This window comes from Triticum dicoccoides, chromosome 6A (genome assembly GCF_002162155.2).
Source record: "Triticum dicoccoides isolate Atlit2015 ecotype Zavitan chromosome 6A, WEW_v2.0, whole genome shotgun sequence".
In the NCBI taxonomy this organism is placed as follows: domain Eukaryota; kingdom Viridiplantae; phylum Streptophyta; class Magnoliopsida; order Poales; family Poaceae; genus Triticum; species Triticum dicoccoides.
Window position 1 is genome coordinate 617,349,657 of NC_041390.1, and position 22,693 is coordinate 617,372,349.

Sequence of the window (22,693 nt, forward strand, 5' to 3'; positions counted from 1 at the left end):
TCAGCATCTCCTGGAGTGGAACTATGGTGCAATGGGGGTATGCATATTGTAGGTCAAACACACACTGCTCTCCAAGTATACATAGAGAAAGCTGTAATGGAAAGTAGTATGATCTGAACTAATTACTCATCTTTTGAAATTGTCGTAGATCGTATATATGAGAACTCAAACTGGTGGTGGCACCTATTACTAAAGCCCGTAGATCTAAGGAGGGCACTTAACCTTATAAGAATATATTGCACTAATCTATGTAAGCTGGTAATCAACAAAAGCAACAGACAGCTTAAGCATAACATATGGTTTGATGAAAAATAATAGTTGGTAGCATTATAATAGAGGATCAAATTATTAAATTATGGAATTTCATTTGTGCGCAAATAAACTGACCATCAAAGTTTTATATGAGTAATATGGACAATAGATGCAGAGATAAAAGGAAGCCAGAAGTTGATTACATGCAAGGAATTCTTTTATTCGTTCCACATCATAGTAATCATATATACCATTAGAATAAGATTCAATTTTCAAACAAAGATTCTTCTATTCGTTCCACATCATTATTTCACACTTTTCAAACAAAGATTCAATTTCATAAGCACCCTTAAAAGCAAGGAATTCTTCTATTCGTTCCACATCATAGTAATCATATATACCATTAGAATAAGAAGCCAAGGTTTCATTTATCATTAAATTTACATGAAAAGGGAAGATGTGGAGCCTTCATCCTAGAGCAATAAGTATAATCATATCTCAAGCATAAATTCCGAGCATACCAATGCAACATATGAATTTGATCCCATAACAGTTTCCCTTTTAGAGTCAAGCGATAATCCCTAAAGTATTCACGTTGATCCAACGTATCTCCCATTATCTAGTTGAATGGGGTTTTCTCAGGATTATCAAAGTAGTGTTTAATACTTTCCACATAGTGAGCATCGAGGGTTTTAGGAGGTTCCCCATATCCGTGAGTAGCAAGTATGATACGTCTCCAATGTTTCTACTTTTTCTCACGCTTTTCCACTTGTTTTGGACTCTAATTTTCATGATTTGAATGAAACTAACCTCAGACTGACGCTGTTTTCAGCAGAACTACCATGGTGTTGTTTTTGTGCAAAAATAAAAGTTCACGGTATGGAACGAAACTTTTTGAGGATTTTTTATATCAATAATAAGAATTACTGGAGCCAAGACCTACCAGAGAGGGGCCCCTGTGTGGGCACAACCCACCAGGGCGCACCCCCCTCTCCTGGCGCACCCAGGTGGGTTGTACCCACCTGGTGGCCCGCTAACGACCCCCATGATACTATAAATTCACATTATTCCAGAAAAAAATAAGGGAGAAAGAATTATTGGGATCCACAAGACGGAGCCGCCGCCAAGCCCTGTTCTTCCTTGGGAGGGCAGATCTGGAGTCCATTTGGGGCTCTGGAGAGGGGGATCTTCGTTCTTCGTCATCACCAACCCTTCTCCATCGCCAATTCCATGATGCTCCCCACCGGGAGTGAGTAATTCCTTCGCAGGCTCGCTGGTCGGTGAGGAGTTGGATGAGATCCATCACGTAATCGAGTTAGTTTTGTCAGGGCCTGATCCCTAGTATCTACTATGTTCTTAGATTGATGCTGCTATGACTTTGCCATGCTTAATGCTTGTCACTTTGGGCCCGGGTGCCATGATTTCAGATCTGAACCGTTTATGAATTCATCATTATATCCATGTTCTAGATCTGATCTTGCAAGTTATAGTCACCTACTACGTGTTATGATCCGGCAACCCCGGAGTGACAACAACCGGGCCCACTCCCGGTGATGACCGTAGTTTGAGGAGTTCATGTATTCACTATGTGCTAATGCTTTGTTCCGGTTCTCAATTAAAAAGAGGCCTCAATATCCCTTAGTTTCCAATATGGACCCCGCTGCCATGGGAGGGTAGGACAAAAGATGTCATGCAAGTTCTTTTAATAAAGCACGTATGACTATTTACGGAATACATGCCTACATTATATTGATGAACTGGAGCTAGTGCCGTATCGCCCTAGGTTATAACTGTCTCATGATGAATATCATCCAATAAGTCACTGATCCAATGCCTACGAATTTATCCTTATTGATCTTGCTGCGTTACTATTGCTATCATCATTGTTACACTTGCTACAAACTACTGCTATCACTGTTACTGTTATCGTCGCTGCTGTCACTACTATCAAAACTATCAAACTACTTTGCTACTAATCACTTTGCTATAAATAATTAATCTCCAGGTGTGGTTGAATTGACAACTTAGCTGCTAATACCTTCAAATATTCTTTGTCTCCCCTTGTGTCAAATCTATAAATTTGGGTTGAATACTCTACCCTCGAGAACTGTTGTGATCCCCTATACTCATGGGTTATCAAGACCTTTTTCTGGCACCGTTGACAGGGAGCATAGCTATATTTGTTGAGTCACTTTGGATAATTATCATATTATCACTATGAAGAATCTGAAGGATCCAAAGACAAAGATATTTCCCTCAAGGATGCGGGGAGGTAAGGAACTGCCATCCAGTTCTTCTTTAGATTCACTTTCTATTATGAGTAAACTTGCAACACCACCACATGCTATCAATTCTGATATGTCGCAAGTTATTGGTGATGCTACTTCTACTATGAATGATGCTAGTACCTTGCTTGATAATGATGATGTGCCACTTGGTGAATTTCTTGATAAACAAATTGCTAGAGTTATACAATATGATGTTGTTTAATCTGATGATGAGCTTGAAACTGGATCTCCCGAGACAACTGCTAGAACTAGCCTTCCTAGATATGAATTGCCTAAGGTACCGGAGGGTTATGTTATGAGTGAAGAAGCAACTAGAGATATTCTTGCTTGCAATGATAGAGATGATCTAGAGAAATTACTACACAAGTATAAACAAAAATATCTGAATGCTAGAATGATATGTGATCCTATGTTTGCTACTTCACGTATCTTTATTGATGATAAGGATTATGAATTCTCTGTCGACCCAGAGTTAATTACTTTGGTTGAATCTGATCCTTTCCATGGTTATGAAACTGAAACTGTTGTGGCACATCTTACTAAGTTGCATGATATAGCTACCCTTTTTAATCATGATGAGAAAACTCGTTATTACTTTATTCTCAAATTATTTCCTTTCTCATTAAAGGGTGATGCTAATGCTTGGTACAATACTCTTGCTCCTGGTTGTGTGCGTAGTCCCTAGGATATGATTTATTACTTTTCTAAAAAATATTTTCCTGCTCATATGAAACAAGTTGCCTTACATGAAATATTTAACTTTGTGCAAACTAAAGAAGAGAGTCTCCCACAAGCTTGGGGGAGGCTTTGCCAGTTGCTTAATTCTTTGCCTGATCATCCTCTTAAGAACAATGAAATACTTGATATCTTCTATAATGGACTAACCGATGCTTCTAGGGACTTCCTAGATAGTTGTGCGGGTTGTGTTTTCAGGGAACGAACTATTGCTCAAGCTGAATAAATATTGAATAACATATTGAAAAATTATGATGATTGGACTATTCCTGAACCACCGCCTAAACCCACTTCGAAGAAGAGGGGTATATTATATCTCAGTCCCGAAGGTATGCAAGAGGAAAAGAAATCTATGAAGGAAAAAGGTATTAAAGATGAGGATATATTTTTTTTACCTCCTATTGAAGAAATACATGGGCTTAATACACCACCACTGCCTAAGGTGGTAGAGGTAAATTCTCTTATGAAGTTTAATGATAATGAAAATCCTCACAATATGCATCCTAGTCAATGCCTTTATGAGTTTGAAAATTACATTAGCAAACAAGACCACTTCAATGCACATGTTATGAAATGATTCAAATACAATTCTGATATGATTGCTCGCTTGAGTGACTTGTTATTTAGAATATCAAATGATGTTAGAGGTGTTGGAAAACATGCTTGTATGGTTCAAACTCAATTAGAGCAAGTTGCTAAATCTGAAAGAGAATTGCTTGATGAAATGAATCATAATATGCATGACTTTGCTGTTAGAGTTGCAACTAGAGGAGGTAAAATGACTCAGGAGCCAATTTATCCCGAGGGACACCCTAAAAGAATTGAACAAGATTCATAAAGAGCTAACACTAGTGCACCTAGTCCTTCTAGAAAGAAAAAGAAAAAGAAAAATGATAGGACTTTGCATACTTCTAGTGAACCTGAAATAGAAAAACCTCCTGATAAAGATAACGGAACTTCTATCTCTGATGCTCAAACTCAATCTGGTAATGAACACTCACCTAATGATAATGAAAAATATAATGATGAGGTTCATGAAGACTCTCAACCAACCAATGAGAAAGAACCAGATAGTGATGCTAAGATAGAACCACCTGTTGATCTTGATAACCCACAACCTAAAGATAAAAGATTTGACAAAAGAGACTTTGTTGCTAGAAAACACAGTAAAGAAAGAGAGTCGTGGGTTCAAAAACCTATGCCTTTTTCAGCTAAGTCAACTAAAAAGAATGATGATGAATAATTTGAACGCTTTTCTGAAATGCCGAGGCCAGTCTTTTTTGCATACTTGCTTGACTAATATATTGAAAATGCCTCCATATGCAAACTATATGAAAGACATCATCATAAATAAGAGAAAAATACCGGAAGCTGAAATCTCCACTATGCTTGCTAATTACACCTTTAAAGATGGAGTACCTAAAAAACTTGGAGATCCGAGAATACCAACTATACCTTGCTCTATCAAAAAGAATTATGTGAAAACTTCTTTGTGTGATATAGGAGCTGGTGTTAGTGTTATGCCTTTCTCTTTATATAAAAGACTTGACTTGAATAAACTCACACCTACTGAAATATCTTTGCAAATGGCTGACAAATCAACTGCCATACCAATCGGTATCTGTGAGGATGTTCCCGTTGTTGTTGCTAATGTTACTATTTTGACTGACTTTGTTATACTTGAGATGCCCGAGGATGACAACATGTCGATTACCCTTGGTAGACCCTTCTTGAATACTGCAGGGGCTGTTATTGATTGCAATAAAAGCAAGGTCACTTTTGATATTAATGGCAATAGGCACATGATGCACTTTCCGAAGAAACAATTGCAAGTGAATGGTATTAATGTTATTGAAAAATCTCCGACAATCACTATTGGAAGTTTTCAAATACCTCTACCTACTGTCAAAAAGAAATATGAAATGCTTATTGTTGGGGAAATGCATATCCCCATTGAGGTAACTTAGTGATTTACGAAAGTTCTTCGGTTTCATGCTAATCGAAAGTGGTTGTTAATAAGCCTTGATCAACCTTATTAATGGATCATTTTTGAACGGTATGAAGTTGATGAATTTAATAAGCACTACTTTCTATCCCTCCTTTTTATTCTGTGTTTTTATTAGTTAAATAAAATAAAATGCCATGTTTTGTTTGTTTTCTGAATTTCCCATGCAACAAAAAAATGACCCAAAAAATAAAAGTTCTCAGAATGCCCTGAAAATTTAATATGATTTTTTCTGAATATTTGAGAATTTTTGGTGCAAATAACATCAGAGGGAGGTGCACCAGGTGGGCACAACCCACCTGGGGGTGGGTTGTGATCCCCACGTGGGCCCCTCACTTACCTCTTCATACCACAACATCACTTACCTCCAGAAAAAAATCCCCATTGCTCTCACTCCCATGTTCTTGCTCATTTTCCTGCCATTTTCGATCTCTTTGCTCGAAACCCCGTTTCCGAAATTGTTTCGGGGGATTGTTGCTTGGTATGTGACTCCACCATTTGTCCAATTACTTTTTATTTTAGTGGTTTATACTTTGAATAAATAGCTACTCTTGGTGCTGCTGTAGATGTGCTTGCATGTTCAATTCTTAGTGTTCTAAGTAGTTTGAATGCTTGCTATGGTCTCTATGTATCCCTATGAGTAGCTGCTATCAATTTTGTTGGAAAAATTTTGTGAATTAAAAATTCAGATTTTTGTTCATAGGCAAATTGTACGCGGACATGATGAACCTATTTGGAAGGAGTTCTTCGAGGAGACGATCCTCGGGGGCATCCTCTAGTGACAGTTCTGCTCGCCGGTCTTACGTTGAACCAAGTGAAAGTTCCACGCGAGATGCCGCCACCAAAACATGCTTATGGCCTTGCGATGAATATATGGTGCAGGTGGGCATCAAGGAGGAATTTGAGCAATATGTTCACAATGCCGGTCTCGGTCCCTACCTCTCAGATAAGTGTGAACAACGCCATCTTCTCACTGAATCATTTGTCAAAGGATTTGAATATTTTCCACATGAGTCTAGGGTGTCGTTTATGCTTTATGATGAACCATTTACTATTCCACTAGAGAATTTGCTGAGTATGAGACCTTCTTGACTAGCCTTTGTTACAGTGAAAATAGAGGAGTGAGACAAGGAAGAATAAAAAGTGTCCACTTTCCCGCAATCCAGTATTTTGCATTATTTAACGGGAAATGCATAGTAGGCAAGCAAGACTGCGGCATACTTTGCTCGCCAGACTTGAGCCTCATTCACACCGCTCTCGCTGGTGAAAGGAATTATAAAATTGGAGCGATTTTTGCACGTAGACTTCAGCATAACGCCAAAAGTGGATGGTTCTATGATGGAATTTATGCCACACGTTTAGCACGAGGATTGGGTGTTTCACCTTTGCCCTTTGACCCTATCCTACCCACTCGATATTTAGATTTTGATGCCTTAAAGGAGCATAAGATTCTCAAGGGAAGGGTTGATAACTTCACTTATAATTTTTTGTTTAACCAATCACATGTTGTGGACACATAGTTGCTTGCGCCTGCTCTCTTTGATTGTCACAGCAAGGGGAGATATTTTGTTCTTGAGAGCGAGGCCCGAGCTCATAATGTAGCCGTGGTGGCAGCCCGGTAGGCCGAGGCCTCCGCACCGAGAGCCTCCGTGAGCTACCACGCTGACTACTACCCTCCAGGCTACTGATTCACTACCAACTTAGGCCAAAAGCCTAAGCTTGGGGGAGCACGTGTTTCTCACCGACATTATATTCATGTTCACATATCATTCTACTTGTCGGCGCTCACACTTTTTCATTATATCATCCATGTTTAGATTTATTTTCTTGCTTTCTTCTTGTGTGTTTGTTAAACTTTAGAAAAAACCAAAAAAAATAGTTGTAGTTAATTTACTTTCTATGCATGCTTAATAGTATTAAAAAGAAAATCCAAAAAGATTTCCTTGTTCTTTTTTTGCTTGTTGGGAGCTTTCCCGTGTAAATAGTTTTTCTCGTTTTTGCTTTCTATTTGCTTGTTGAAGAAAACCAAAAACTCCAAAAAAAATTCAATGTGTTTCTCTGAAATTCTTTTCTTTTATTCAAGTTGTACTGAGGAGAAGACCACAATGAAAATGTTGAGTGGCTCCCGTATGAATAATCGTTGAATTAATAAAGATCCCATTTTACCTTGTCTTCTCCTGTTGAATAAAATGTTTGCAGATTCCAGCTTAGTTCATGGCACTCTTGCGCTATTATTATTTTCATATCATTCGGTCATGCAAGTGAAAGGTAATAATGACGACATTCGATGAACTGGCCGTGGCAAAGAGAAACTGGTATGAACTCGACTTGTCTTGTCTGTGTAAATATGTTTAGCCTACCATCCATGATTCAACCCATTATGATTAAACATGTTTGCAATGACAATTAGAGATTATAGTTTATCATGCCATGCATAAGTAGCTGGGAGTTAATAATGATTTATCTTGGATATCAACATAGCGTTAAGATGACTGTGATGTAGTATGATGATATGGTATCCTCCTCTGAATGTTCAAGTTGATTGACTTGGTACATTTTCATGCATGTAGTTGAATCAAAACCAACATAGCCTCTATAATGTTTATGTTCATGGTGTTCATATCCTACTAATGCTAGTGTCCAATGTTACTTATGAATAATGCATGGTTATGATTGTTGTTGCTCTCTAGCTGGCCGCTTCTCAATCTAAGTTGCTAGCCTTCGCCTGTACTAAGTGGAGATTCTACTTGTACATCATAAACATTTAACCCAAAGTTATTCCAGATGAGTCCACCATACCTACCTATATACGGTATTACCCTGCCGTTCTAAGTAAATTTGCATGTGCCACCTCTAAAAACTTCTAAAAAATTATCTGTTTTGTGTGCCTGGATCGTTCATGGAACGACAGGAGGTGGTCAATATCTTCCGTGCTAAGCAGGTTATTCTCAGGTCGAGTGTTTATTCACTCACCATCGCACGAGAAAATGGGCGGTAATAGGGATGCCCAGTCCCAAACTGCAAAATACAAAAAGAGTTCATCTCTTAAATGATCAAACAAAAACTCCCAATGGAGTCAAAACCTTTACTTTTACCGCTTGGGAACGGCCACTAGCGTGCTTAGCATGGAAGATGTTGATAATTAATGGTCATGAAGTGAATAAGAAGGGTGCATGTCTCAAAATATCATTTATCTCTGTTTTAAAAACTGAGCTCTGGCACCTCTGCAAATCACTACTTACCTCTACGAAGGGACTTTCTAGTTACTTTTATGTTGTGTCACCACCTTCTAAAAACAAGCGCCAGAAACTAGGTAGAGCACATCTGTCATGATTTATGCATTGTGTGTAGCTAATGTTGGGTGCATCATGACTGGATCTTTTCTATCATGAATTACAATGTTTAGTCGCTGCTTGAACTTTGGTGGTGCTCTGCATTTATGTTTTGCGGTCTCAGAAAGGGCTAGCGAGATACCATTATTGTCATATTATATCATGGTTGTTTTGACAACGTGTTGCCATTTGAGATATCTTATTATTGCTCGCTAGCTAATTATGTCATTGATATGAATTAATATAGTCTTTAAGAGTTATTGTCGACATGGTTAGTTATAATGCTGGCTGAAAACCTGGGTGCTATTTAAGCTTATTTATGCAAACAAGAGCAAAAGAGTTTGTAAAAGTTTTTCTTTCTCACTTTTAGTTTATCAACTGAATTGCTTGAGGACAAGCAAAGGTTTAAGCTTGGGGGAGTTGATACATCTCCAACGTATCTACTTTTTCTCACGCTTTTCCTCTTGCTTTGGACTCTAGTTTGCATGATTTGAATGACACTAACCCCGGACGTAAGCTGTTTTTAGCAGAACTACCATAGTGTTGTTTTTGTGCATAAATAAAAGTTCTCAGAATGGAACGAAACTTTTTGAGGATTTTTTATATCAATAATAAGAATTACTCGAGTCAAGACCCACCAGAGAGGGGCCCGTGGGTGGGCACAACCCACTAGGGCGCGCCCCCCTCTCTTGGCATGCCCAGGTGGGTTGTACCCACCTGGTGGCCCCGCTGACGACCCATTGATACTATAAATTCACATTATTCCAAAAAATAAGGGAGAAAGAATTATCATGATCCACGAGACAGAGCCGCCGCCATGCCCTTTTCTTCCTCAGGAGGGCAGATCTGGAGTCCGTTTGGGGCTCCGGAGAGGGGGGTCTTCGTTCTTCGTCATCACCAACCCTTCTCCATCGCCAATTCCATGATGCTCCCCACCGGGAGTGAGTAATTCCTTCGTATGCTCGCTGGTCGGTGAGGAGTTAGATGAGATTCACCATGTAATCAGTTAGTTTTGTTAGGGCCTGATCCCTACTATCCACTATGTTCTTAGATGGATGTTGCTATGACTTTTGCCATGCTTAATGCTTGTCACTTTGGGCCTGGGTGTCGTGATTTCAGATCTGAACCGTTTATGAATTAATCATTATATCCATGTTCTAGATCCGATCTTGCAAGTTATAGTCACCTACTACGTGTTATGATCCGACAACCCAGAGTGACAACAACCAGGCCCACTCCCGATGATGACCGTAGTTTGAGGAATTCATGTATTCACTATGTGCTAATGCTTTGTTGTTGTTCTCTATTAAAAGGAGGCCTTAATATCCCTTAGTTTCCAATATGGACCCCGCTGCCATAGGAGGGTAGGACAAAAGATGTCATGCAAGTTCTTTTTATAAAGCACGTATGACTATTTACGGAATACATGCCTACATTATATCGATGAACCGGAGCTAGTGTCGTATTGCCCTAGGTTATAACTATCTCATGATGAATATCATCTAACAAGTCACTGATCGAATGCCTACGAATTTATCCTTATTGATCTTGCTGCATTACTATTGCTATCATCACTATTACACTTGCTACAAACTATTGCTATCACTGTTACTGTTACTGTTGCTGCTGTCACTACTATCAAAACTATCAAACTACTTTGCTACTGATCACTTTGCTGCAGATAATTTGAAGGAAATATGCCCTAGAGGCAATAATAAAGTTATTATTTATTTCCTTATATCATGATAAATGTTTATTATTCATGCTAGAATTCTATTAACCGGAAACATAATACATGTGTGAATACATAGACAAACAAAGTGTCACTAGTATGCCTCTACTTGAATAGATCATTAATCAAAGATGGTTATGTTTCCTAACCATGAATAATGAGTTGTTATTTGATTAACGGGATCACATCATTAAGTGAATGATCTGATTGACATGACCCATTCCATTAGCTTAGCACCCGATCGTTTAGTATGTTGCTGTTGCTTTCTTCATGAGTTATACATGTCCCTATAACTATGAGATTATGCAACTCCCGTTTACCGGAGGAACACTATGGGTGCTACCAAACGTCACAACGTAACTGGGTGATTATAAAGGAGTACTACAGGTGTCTCCAAAGGTACATGTTGGGTTGGCGTATTTCGAGATTAGGTTTTGTCACTCCGATTGTCGGAGAGGTATCTCTGGGCCCTCTCAGTAATGCACATCACTTAAGACTTGCAAGCATTGCGACTAATGAGTTAGTTGCGGGATGATGTATTACAGAACGAGTAAAGAGACTTGCCAACAACTAGATTGAACTAGGTATTGGAATACCGACGATCGAATCTCAGGCAAGTAACATACCGATGACAAAGGGAACGACGTATGTTGTTATGCGGTCTGACCAATAAAGATCTTCGTAGAATATGTAGGAGCCAATATGGGCATCCTGGTCCCGCTATTGGTTATTGACCAGAGACGTGTCTCGGTCATGTCTACATTGTTCTCGAACCCGTAGGGTCCGCACGCTTAAGGTTACGATGACAGTTATATTATGAGTTTATGCATTTTGATGTACCGAAGGTTGTTCGGAGTCCCGGATGTGATCACGGACATGACGAGGAGTCTCGAAATGGTCGAGACATAAAGATTGATATATTGGAAGCCTATGTTTGGATATCGGAAGTGTTCCGGGTGAAATCGGGATTTTACCGGAGTACCGGGAGGTTACCAGAACCCCCTGGGGAGCTAGATGAGCCCTATTGGGCCTTAGTGGAAAAGAGAAGAGGCAGCCCATAGTGGGCCGCGCGCCCCTCCCCTCCCTTGGTCCGAATTGGACAAGGAGAGGGAGCCGGCCCCTCTCTCTCTTTTCCCCCCTCCGCGAGTCCTATTCCAACTAGGATTGGGGGGGGGGGAATCCTACTCCCAGAGGGAGTAGGACTCTCCTGGCGCGCCCCTCATGGCCGGCCAGCCTCCCCCCTTTAGTCCTTTATATACGGAGGCAGGGGCACCCCAGAAACACACAAGTTGATCCACGTGATCTTTTCCTTAGCCGTGTGCAGCGCCCCCAGCCACCATAGTCCTCGATAATATTGTAGCGGAGTTTAGGCGAAGCCCTGGTGCTGTAGTACATCAAGATCGTCACCACGCCGTCGTGCTGACGGAACTCTTCCCCGACACTTTGCTGGATCGGAGTCCGGGGATCGTCATCGAGCTGAACGTGTGCTAGAACTCGGAGGTGCCGCAGTTTCGGGGCTTGATCGGTCGGATCGTGAAGACGTACGACTACATCAACCAAACGCTTCCGTTGTCGATCTACTAGGTATGTAGATCACACTCCCCCCTTCTCGTTGCTATGCATCACATGATCTTGCGTGTGCGTAGGAAATTTTTTGAAATTACTACGAAACCCTTCAGTGGCATCCGAGCCTAGGTTTTATATGTTGATGTTATATGCACGAGTAGAACACAAGTGAGTTGTGGGCGATATAAGTCATACTGCCTACCAGCATGTCATACTTTGGTTCGGCGGTATTGTTGGACGAGACGACCCGGACCGACATTACGCGTATGCTTACGCGAGACCGGTTATCCTGACGTGCTTTGCACATAGGTGGCTTGCGGGCGACAGTCTCTCCAACTTTAGTTGAACCGAGTGTGGCTATGCCCGGTCCTTGCGAAGGTTAAAACGGAGTCAAATTGACAAACTATCATTGTGGTTTTGATGCGTAGGTAAGATTGGTTCTTGCTTAAGCCCGTAGCAGCCATGTAAAACTTGCAACAACAAAGTAGAGGACGTCTAACTTGTTTTTGTAGGGCATGTTGTGATGTGATATGGTCAAGACATGATGCTGAATTTTATTGTATGAGATGATCATGTTTTGTAACCGAGTTATCGGCAACTGGCAGGAGCCATATGGTTGTCGCTTTATTGTATGCAATGCAATCGCGATGTAATGCTTTACTTTATCACTAAACGGTAGCGATAGTCGTGGAAGCACAAACTTGGCGAGACGACAACGACGCTACGATGGAGATCAAGGTGTCACGCCGGTGACGATGGTGATCACGACGATGCTTCGAAGATGGAGATCACAAGCACAAGATGATGATGGCCATATCATATCACTTATATTGATTGCATGTGATGTTTATCTTTTTATGAATCTTATCTTGCTTTGATTGACGGTAGCATTATAAGATGATCTCTCACTAAATTATCAAGAAGTGTTCTCCCTGAGTATGCACCGTTGCCAAAGTTCGTCGTGCCCAGACACCACGTGATGATCGGGTGTGATAAGCTCTACGTCCATCTACGACGGGTGCAAGCCAGTTTTGCACACGCAGAATACTCGGGTTATACTTGACGAGCCTAGCATATGCAGATATGGCTTCGGAACACGGAGACCGAAAGGTCGAGCGTGAATCATATAGTAGATATGATCAACATAACGATGTTCACCATTGAAAACTACTCCATATCACGTGATGATCGATTATGGTTTAGTTGATTTGGATCACGTGATCACTTAGAGGATTAGAGGGATGTCTGTCTAAGTGGGAGTTCTTTAAGTAATTTGACTAACTGAACTTAAATTTATCATGAACTTAGTACCTGATAGTATCTTGCTTATGTATGTTTGATTGTAGATAGATGGCCCGTGCTGTTGTTCCATTGAATTTTAATGCGTTCCTTGAGAACGCAAAGTTGAAACATGATGGTAGCAATTACACGGACTGGGTCCGTAACTTGAGGATTATCCTCATTGCTGCACAGAAGAATTACGTCCTAGAAGCACCGCTGGGTGCCAGGCCTGCTGCTGGAGCAACACCAGATGTTTTGAACGTCTGGCAGAGCAAAGCTGATGACTACTTAATAGTTCAGTGTGCCATGCTTTACAGCTTAGAATCGGGACTTCAACGATGTTTTGAACGTCATGGAGCATATGAGATGTTCCAGGAGTTGAAGTTAATATTTCAAGCAAATGCCCGAATTGAGAGATATAAAGTCTCCAATAAGTTCTATAGCTGCAAGATGGAGGAGAACAGTTCTGTCAGTGAGCATATACTCAAAATGTCTGGGTATAATAATCACTTGATTCAATTGGGAGTTAATGTTCCAGATGATTGCGTCATTGACAGAATTCTCCAATCACTACCACCAAGCTACAAGAGCTTCATGATGAACTATAATATGCAAGGGATAAATAAGACTATTCCCGAGCTCTTCGCAATGCTGAAAGCCGCGGAGGTAGAAATCAAGAAGGAGCATCAAGTGTTGATGGTCAACAAGACCACTAGTTTCAAGAAAAAGGGCAAAGGGAAGAAGAAGGGGAACTTCAAAAAGAACTGCAAGCAAGTTGCTACTCAAGAGAAGAAACCCAAGTCTGGACCTAAGCCTGAAACTGAGTGCTTCTACTACAAGCAGACTGGTCACTAGAAGCAGAACTGCCCCAAGTATTTGGCGGATAAGAAGGATGGCAAGGTGAACAAAGGTATATGTGATATACATGTTATTGATGTGTAACTTACTAGAGCTCGCAGTAGCACCTAGGTATTTGATACTGGTTCTGTTGCTAATATTTGCAACTCGAAACAGGGACTACGGATTAAGCGAACACTGGCAAAGGACGAGGTGACGATGCGCGTGGGAAACGGTTCCAAAGTCGATGTGACCGCGGTCGGCATGCTACCTCTACATCTACCTTCGGGATTAGTATTAGACCTAAATAATTGTTATTTGGTGCCAGCGTTGAGCATGAACATTATATCTAGATCTTGTTTGATGCGAGACGGTTATTCATTTAAATCAGAGAATAATGGTTGTTCTATTTATATGAGTAATATCTTTTATGGTCATGCACCTTTGAAGAGTGGTCTATTTTTGATGAATCTCGATAGTAGTAACACACATATTCATAATGTTGAAGCCAAAAGATGCAGAGTTGATAATGATAGTGCAACTTATTTGTGGCACTGCCGTTTAGGTCATATCGGTATAAAGCGCATGAAGAAACTCCATACTGATGGACTTTTGGAAACACTTGATTATGAATGACTTGGTACTTGCGAACCATGCCTCTTGGGCAAGATGACTAAAACACCGTTTTCCGGTACTATGGAGAGAGCAACAGATTTGTTGGAAATCATACATACAGATGTATATGGTCTGATGAATATTGAGGCTCGTGGCGGATATCGTTATTTTCTCACCTTCACGGGTGACTTAAGCAGATATGGGTATATCTACTTAATGAAACACAAGTCTGAAACATTTGAAAAGTTCAAAGAATTTCAGAGTGAAGTTGAAAATCATCGTAACAAGAAAATAAAGTTTCTACGATCTGATCGTGGAGGAGAATATTTGAGTTACGAGTTTGGTGTACGTTTGTAACAATGCGGAATACTTTCGCAACTCACGCCACCCGGAACACCACAGCGTAATGGTGTGTCCGAACGTTGTAATCGTACTTTACTGGATATGGTGCGATCTATGATGTCTCTTACTGATTTACTGCTATCGTTTTGGGGTTATGCTTTAGAGACGGACGCATTCACGTTAAATAGGGCACCATCAAAATCCGTTGAGACGACGCCTTATGAACTATGGTTTGGCAAGAAACAAAAGTTGTCGTTTCTTAAAGTTTGGGGCTGCGATGCTTATGTGAAAAAACTTCAACCAGATAAGCTCGAACCCAAATCGGAGAAATGTGTCTTCATAGGATACCCAAAGGAGACTGTTGGGTATACCTTCTATCACAGATCCGAAGGCAAGACATTCGTTGCTAAGAATGGATCCTTTCTAGAGAAGGAGTTTGTCTTGAAAGAAGTGAGTGGGAGGAAAGTAGAACTTGATGAGGTAACTGTACCTGCTCCCTTATTGGAAAGTAGTACATCACAGAAACCTGTTTCTGCGACACCTACACCAATTAGTGAGGAAGCTAATGATAATGATCATGAAACTTCAGAACAAGATACTACTGAACCTCGTAGATCAACCAGAGTAAGATCCGCACCAGAGTGGTACGGTAATCCTGTTCTGGAAGTCATGCTACAATATCATGATGAAGCGATGGTGAGCCCAGATTCCACAAAATGGCTTGAAGCCATGAAATCTGAGATGGGATCCATGTATGAGAACAAAGTCTGGACTTTGGTTGACTTGCCCGATGATCGGCAAGCAATTGAGAATAAATGGATCTTCAAGAGACTGACGCCGACGGTAATATTACTGTCTACAAAGCTCGACTTGTCGCAAAAGGTTTTCGGCAAGTTCAAGGGATTGACTACGATGAGACCTTCTCACCCGTAGCGATGCTTAAGTCTGTCCGAATCATGTTAGCAATTGCCGCATTTTATGATTATGAAATTTGGCAGATGGATGTCAAAACTGCATTCCTGAATGGATTTCTGGAAGAAGAGTTGTATATGATGCAACCAGAGGGTTTTGTCGATCCAAAGGGAGCTAACAAAGTGTGCAAGCTCCAGCGATCCATTTATGGACTGGTGCAAGCCTCTCGGAGTTGGAATAAACGTTTTGATAGTGTGATCAAAGCATTTGGTTTTATACAGACTTTTGGAGAAGCCTGTATTTACAAGAAAGTGAGTGGGAGCTCTGTAGCATTTTTGATATTATATGTGGATGACATATTACTAATTGGAAATGATGTAGAATTTCTGGATAGCATAAAGGGATACTTGAATAAAAGTTTTTCAATGAAAGACCTCGGTGAAGCTGCTTACATATTAGGCATTAAGATCTATAGAGATAGATCAAGACGCTTAATTGGACTTTCACAAACCACATACCTTGACAAAGTTTTGAAAAAGTTCAAAATGGATCAAGCAAAGAAAGGATTCTTGCCTGTGTTACAGGGTGTGAAGTTGAGTAAGACTCAATGCCCGACCACTACAGAAGATAGAGAGAATATGAAAGATGTTCCCTATGCATCAGCCATAGGATCTATCATGTATGCAATGCTGTGTACCAGACCTGATGTGTGCCTTGCTATAAGTCTAGCAGGGAGGTACCAAAGTAATCCAGGAGTGGATCACTGGACAGTGGTCAAGAACATCCTGAAATACCTGAAAAGGACTAAGGATATGCTTCTCGTATATGGAGGTGACAAAGAGCTCATCGTAAACGGGTACGTTGATGCAAGCTTTGACAATGATCCAGACGTTTCTAAATCGCAAACCGGATACGTGTTTACATTAAACGTTGGAGCTGTCAGTTGGTGCAGTTCTAAACAAAGCGTTGTGGCGGGATCTACATGTGAAGTGGAGTACATAGCTGCTTCGGAAGCAGCAAACGAAGGAGTCTGGATGAAGGAGTTCATATCCGATCTTGGTGTCAAGCCTAGCGCATCGGGTCCAATGAAAATCTTTTGTGACAATACTGGTGCAATTGCCTTGGCAAAGGAATCCAGATTTCACAAGAGAACCAAGCACTTCAAGAGACGCTTCAATTCCATCCGGGATCTAGTCCAAGTGGGAGACATAGAAATTTGCAAGCTACATACGGATCTGAATGTTGCAGACCCGTTGACTAAGCCTCTTCCACGAGCAAAACATGATCAGCACCAAGGCTCCATGGGTGTTAGAATCATTACTGTGTAATCTAGATTATTGACTCTAGTGCAAGTGGGAGACTGAAGGAAATATGCCCTAGAGGCAATAATAAAGTTATTATTTATTTCCTTATATCATGATAAATGTTTATTATTCATGCTAGAATTGTATTAACCGGAAACATAATACATGTGTGAATACATAGACAAACAAAGTGTCACTAGTATGCCTCTACTTGACTAGCTCGTTAATCAAATATGGTTATGTTTCCTAACCATGAACAATGAGTTGTTATTTTATTAACGGGATCACATCATTAAGTGAATGATCTGATTGACATGACCCATTCCATTAGCTCAGCACCCGATCGTTTAGTATGTTGCCGTTGCTTTCTTCATGACTTATACATGTTCCTATAACTATGAGATCATGCAACTCCCGTTTACCGGAGGAACACTTTGGGTGCTACCAAACGTCACAACGTAACTGGGTGATTATAAAGGAGTACTACAGGTGTCTCCAAAGGTACATGTTGGGTTGGCGTATTTCGAGATTAGGTTTTGTCACTCCGATTGTCGGAGAGGTATCTCTGGGCCCTCTCGGTAATGCACATCACTTAAGCCTTGCAAGCATTGCGACTAATGAGTTAGTTGCGGGATGATGTATTACAGAACGAGTAAAGAGACTTGCCAACAACTAGACTGAACTAGGTATTGGAATATCGACGATCGAATCTCGGGCAAGTAACATACCGATGACAAAGGGAACGACGTATGTTGTTATGCGGTCTGACCGATAAAGATCTTCGTAGAATATGTAGGAGCCAATATGGGCATCCAGGTCCCGCTATTGGTTATTGACCAGAGACGTGTTTCGGTCATGTCTACATTGTTCTCGAACCCGTAGGGTCGCACGCTTAAGGTTACAATGACAGTTATATTATGAGTTTATGCATTTTGATGTACCGAAGGTTGTTCGGAGTCCCGGATGTGATCACGGACATGACGAGGAGTCTCGAAATGGCCGAGACATAAAGATTGATATATTGGAAGCCTATGTTTGGATATCAGAAGTGTTCCGGGTGAAATCCGGATTTTACCGGAGTACCGGGAGGTTACCGGAACCCCCCGGGGAACTAGATGGGCCTTATTGGGCCTTAGTGGAAAAGAGAAGAGGCAGCCCATAGTGGGCCGCGCGCCCCTCCCCTCCCTTGGTCCGAATTGGACAAGGAGAGGGGGCCGGCCCCTCTCTCTCTTTCCCCCCCTCCGCGAGTCCTATTCCAACTAGGATTGGGGGGGGGGGGGGAATCCTACTCCCAGAGGGAGTAGGACTCTCCTGGCGCGCCCCTCATGGCGGGCCAGCCTCCCGCCTTTAGTCCTTTATATACGGAGGCAGGGGCACCCTAGAAACACACAAGTTGATCCACGTGATCTTTTCCTTAGCCGTGTGCGGCGCCCCCAGCCACCATAGTCCTCGATAATATTGTAGCGGAGTTTAGGCGAAGCCCTGCTGCTGTAGTACATCAAGATCGTCACCACGCCGTCATGCTGACGGAACCCTTCCCCGACACTTTGCTGGATCGGAGTTCGGGGATCGTCATCGAGCGGAACGTGTGCTAGAACTCGGAGGTGCCATAGTTTCGGTGCTGGATCGGTCGGATCGTGAAGGCGTACGACTACATCAACCAAACGCTTCCGTTGTCGATCTACTAGGTATGTAGATCACACTCCCCCCTTCTCGTTGCTATGCATCACATGATCTTGCGTGTGTGTAGGAATTTTTTTGAAATTACTATGATACCCTTCATAATTAGTCTCCAGGTGTGGTTGAATTGACAACTCAGCTGCTAATACATTCAAATATTCTTTGGCTTCCCTTGTGTCGAATCTATAAATTTGGGTTAAATACTCTACCCTCGAAAACTGTTGCGATCCCCTATACTTGTGGGTTATCAAAGTACACTTATTTTTTTGGTATTTCGTGTTCCATATCCATAACTAAATATAGAGAACAACTTAGAACAGCAAATAAAATCTACTTAGTGATAAAGCAAACAAGCACACACGAGAATATTCACCCCACGCTATTGCTCCCCGGCAATGGCGCTAGAAAAAGGTCTTGATAACCCACAAGTATAGTGGATCAATTGTAGGATTTCTTGGTAAGTAAGAGTGTCAAACCCAATGAGAAGCTAAAGGTAGAACAAATATTCCCTCAAGTTCTATTGACCGCCGATACAACTCTACGCACGCTTAACTTTCGCTTTGCCTAGAACAAGTATGAAACTAGAAGTACTTTGTAGGTGTTGTAGGATAGGTTTGCAAGACAATGAAGAGCACGTAAATAAAATCTAGGGTCTGTTTAGATAAGGAATCAACTAAGTTAGTTTTAGTAGAGAGCGTTTTGTCACAAGAAAGTTATTTGTCCCTAGGCAATCGATAACTAGACCGGTAATCAGTATTGCAATTTTATATGAGGGAGAGGCATAAGCTAACATAATTTATCTACTTGGATCATATGCACTTATGATTGGAACTCTAGTAAACATCCGTAACTACTAAAGATCATTAAGGTAAAACCCAACCATAGCAATATGAGGTATCAAGTCCTCTTTACTCCCATACGCAAATAACCTACTTACTCGGGTCTGTGCTTCTTTCACTCACGCCACCCACCATAAGCGAATCATGAAAATATTGCAAACCCTATAGAAGGGATCCCTCACGCTTGCATGACACGGAGAGCACCATAGGGCAGCACCAATAATAAAACATGCAACTCAAACCAATCACGATCATCAATCAACCCATAGGACAAAACGGATCCAGTCAAACATCATAGAATAGCCATACATCATTTGGAAATAATATATAGAGTTGAGAACCATGTTTAAGTAGAGATTACAATGGGGAGAAGAGGTGTTACACCGCTGCATGGAGGGTGAGAGAGTTGGTGATGACGACAGCGAAGTTGTTGGTGTAGATCACCGTCACGATGATGGTCCCGACGACGTTCTGGCACCACCGGGAGAGAGGGGAGAGAGCCCCCTCCTTCTTTTTCTTCCTTGACCCCCCTTGGTGGGAGGAGGGTTTCCCCTCTAGTCCTTGTCCTCCATGACGATCTCTCTCTTTTTCCTTCTGTTTCCGCGCTCCCAGATTTTGGCCTTTCATCGTTTCATAACTTCTCGGAGATCCGTAACTCCGATTGGGATGAAATTTTAACACGATTTTATCTGGATATTATGTTCCTTGCGTCCGAAGGACACCTACAACCGATCTTCGGGGTGGCCACAAGCCCCCTGGACGCGGCATGGGTAGGGGGGCGCGTCCCTAGGTCTTGTGGGCCCCTCGGGCACCGCCTTGTGTTGATTTCACTTCCCAAAATTCACATATATTCCAAAAAAATACTAATAATACTTTAAGCATACTAATAAAGCAATCATGTCTTCTCAAAATAACATGGCCAAAGAAAGTTATCCCAACAAAATCATATAGTCTGGTCATGCTCCATCTTCATCACACGAAGTGGGTGTGCATCCAACTTGTTTGCTCATGAAGACCTCAGGCATTTGAGGAAGCCCATCATCGGAATATACATGGCGAGTTCTATAATGAAAAATTCCCACTAGTATATGAAAGTGACAACATAGGAGACTCTCTGTAAGAAAAACATGGTGCTACTCTGAAGCACAAGTGTGGTAAAGGATAGTAGCATTGCCCCTTCTCTTTTTTTCTCTCATTTTTTATTTTCTCATTTTTTTTGTTTTGGGCTCTTTGGCCTCTTTTTTATTTGGGCTTCTTTGGCCTCTTTTATTTTTTTAAAGTCCAAAGACTCATCCCAACTTGTGAGGGAATCATAGCTTCCATCATCATTTCCTCACATGGGACAATGCTCTAACACTCATGATCATCACACTTTTATTTACTTGCAACTCACGAATTACAACTCGATACTAGAACAGAGATATGACTCTATATAAATGCCTCCAGCAGTGTACCGGGATTTCCAATGATCTAGCGTAGCAATTACATCAAAATACAGACAAGCCATGAAAACACCATGCTAGCTATCTTACGATCATGCAAAGCAATATGACAATGATGATGCATGTCATAATAAACGAAACGGTGAAAGTTTCATGGCAATATATAAGGAGGCATATGTGTAATAGAGTGTATCATATCACAAGGTTTGGATGCACCATCGAAGTTTGCACTGACTCTCGAGGTGAGAAAGGGCAATGCACGGTACCGAAGAGGTGAGAAAATTGCAGAAAGGTGAGAGTGCGTATAATCCATGGACTCACATTAGTCATAAAGAACTCACATACTTATTGAAAAAGTTTATTAGCCATCAAAACAAAGTACTAATACACATGCTCCTTGCGGGACAGATTGGTAGGAAAAGACCATTGCTCATCCCCGACCGCCACTCATAAGGAAGACAATAAAAAATAAATCATGCTCCGACTTCATCACATAACGGTTCACCATACGTGCATGCTTCGGGAATCACAAACCTTAACACAAGTATTTCTACCAATCCACAATTACTCACTAGAATGACTCTAATATCACCATCTTTATATCGCAAAACTATTGCAATGAATCAAACATATCATATTTAGTGATCTACAAGTTTTCATGTAGGATTTTATGACTAACCATGTGAATGACCAATTCCTGTCAAATCTCTAAATAGATATAAGTGACGCATGAGAGTTTAATTATTTCTACAAAAGATATGACCGCGCTCTAAAAAATATAAGTGAAGCAAAAGAGCATTCTACAAATGGCGGTTTTCTATGTGTAGAGAAACAGGCAATCCAAACTTCAAATGATATAAGTGAAGCACATGAAGCATTCTAAAAAGTCATACTCAAAAGATATAAGTGAAGTGCAAAGAGAATTCTATAAATCAACCAAGCACTATCTCATACCAGCATGGTGCATTATTAAAATAAAAATAAAAGGCACACGATGCTCCAAGATTTACGCATATCATGTGACAAATAAAAATATAGCTCCAAGTAAAATTACCGATGATCGTTAGAAGAAAGAGGGAATGCCCGGAAGGCATCCCCAAGCTTAGTTTCTTGGGATTCCTAGAATATTACATTGGGTTTCCTTGGGCACCGCCAAGATTAGGCTCTTGCTACTCCTTATTCCTTCATCCATCGTGATATCACCCTAAACTTGAAAACTTCAATCACACAAAACTTAACAAAACCCTCATGAGATCCGTTAGTACAATAAAGCAAATCACCACTTCACGTACTGTTGCAAACCCATTCATATTTTATTTTTGCATTATAGCTACTATATTACAACTTCTCTATGGCTTATACCACCGATGAAATCGATAGTTTCATCAAAACTAGCAAAACAGTGCATCAAAAATAGAATCTGTCATAAATAGGATATTCTGAAGCAATATGAACATCTACTATACTTCTGTAACTCCAAAAATTCTGAAAAATTAGGAAAAAATAAACAATTTGCATAGCAATACCGTGT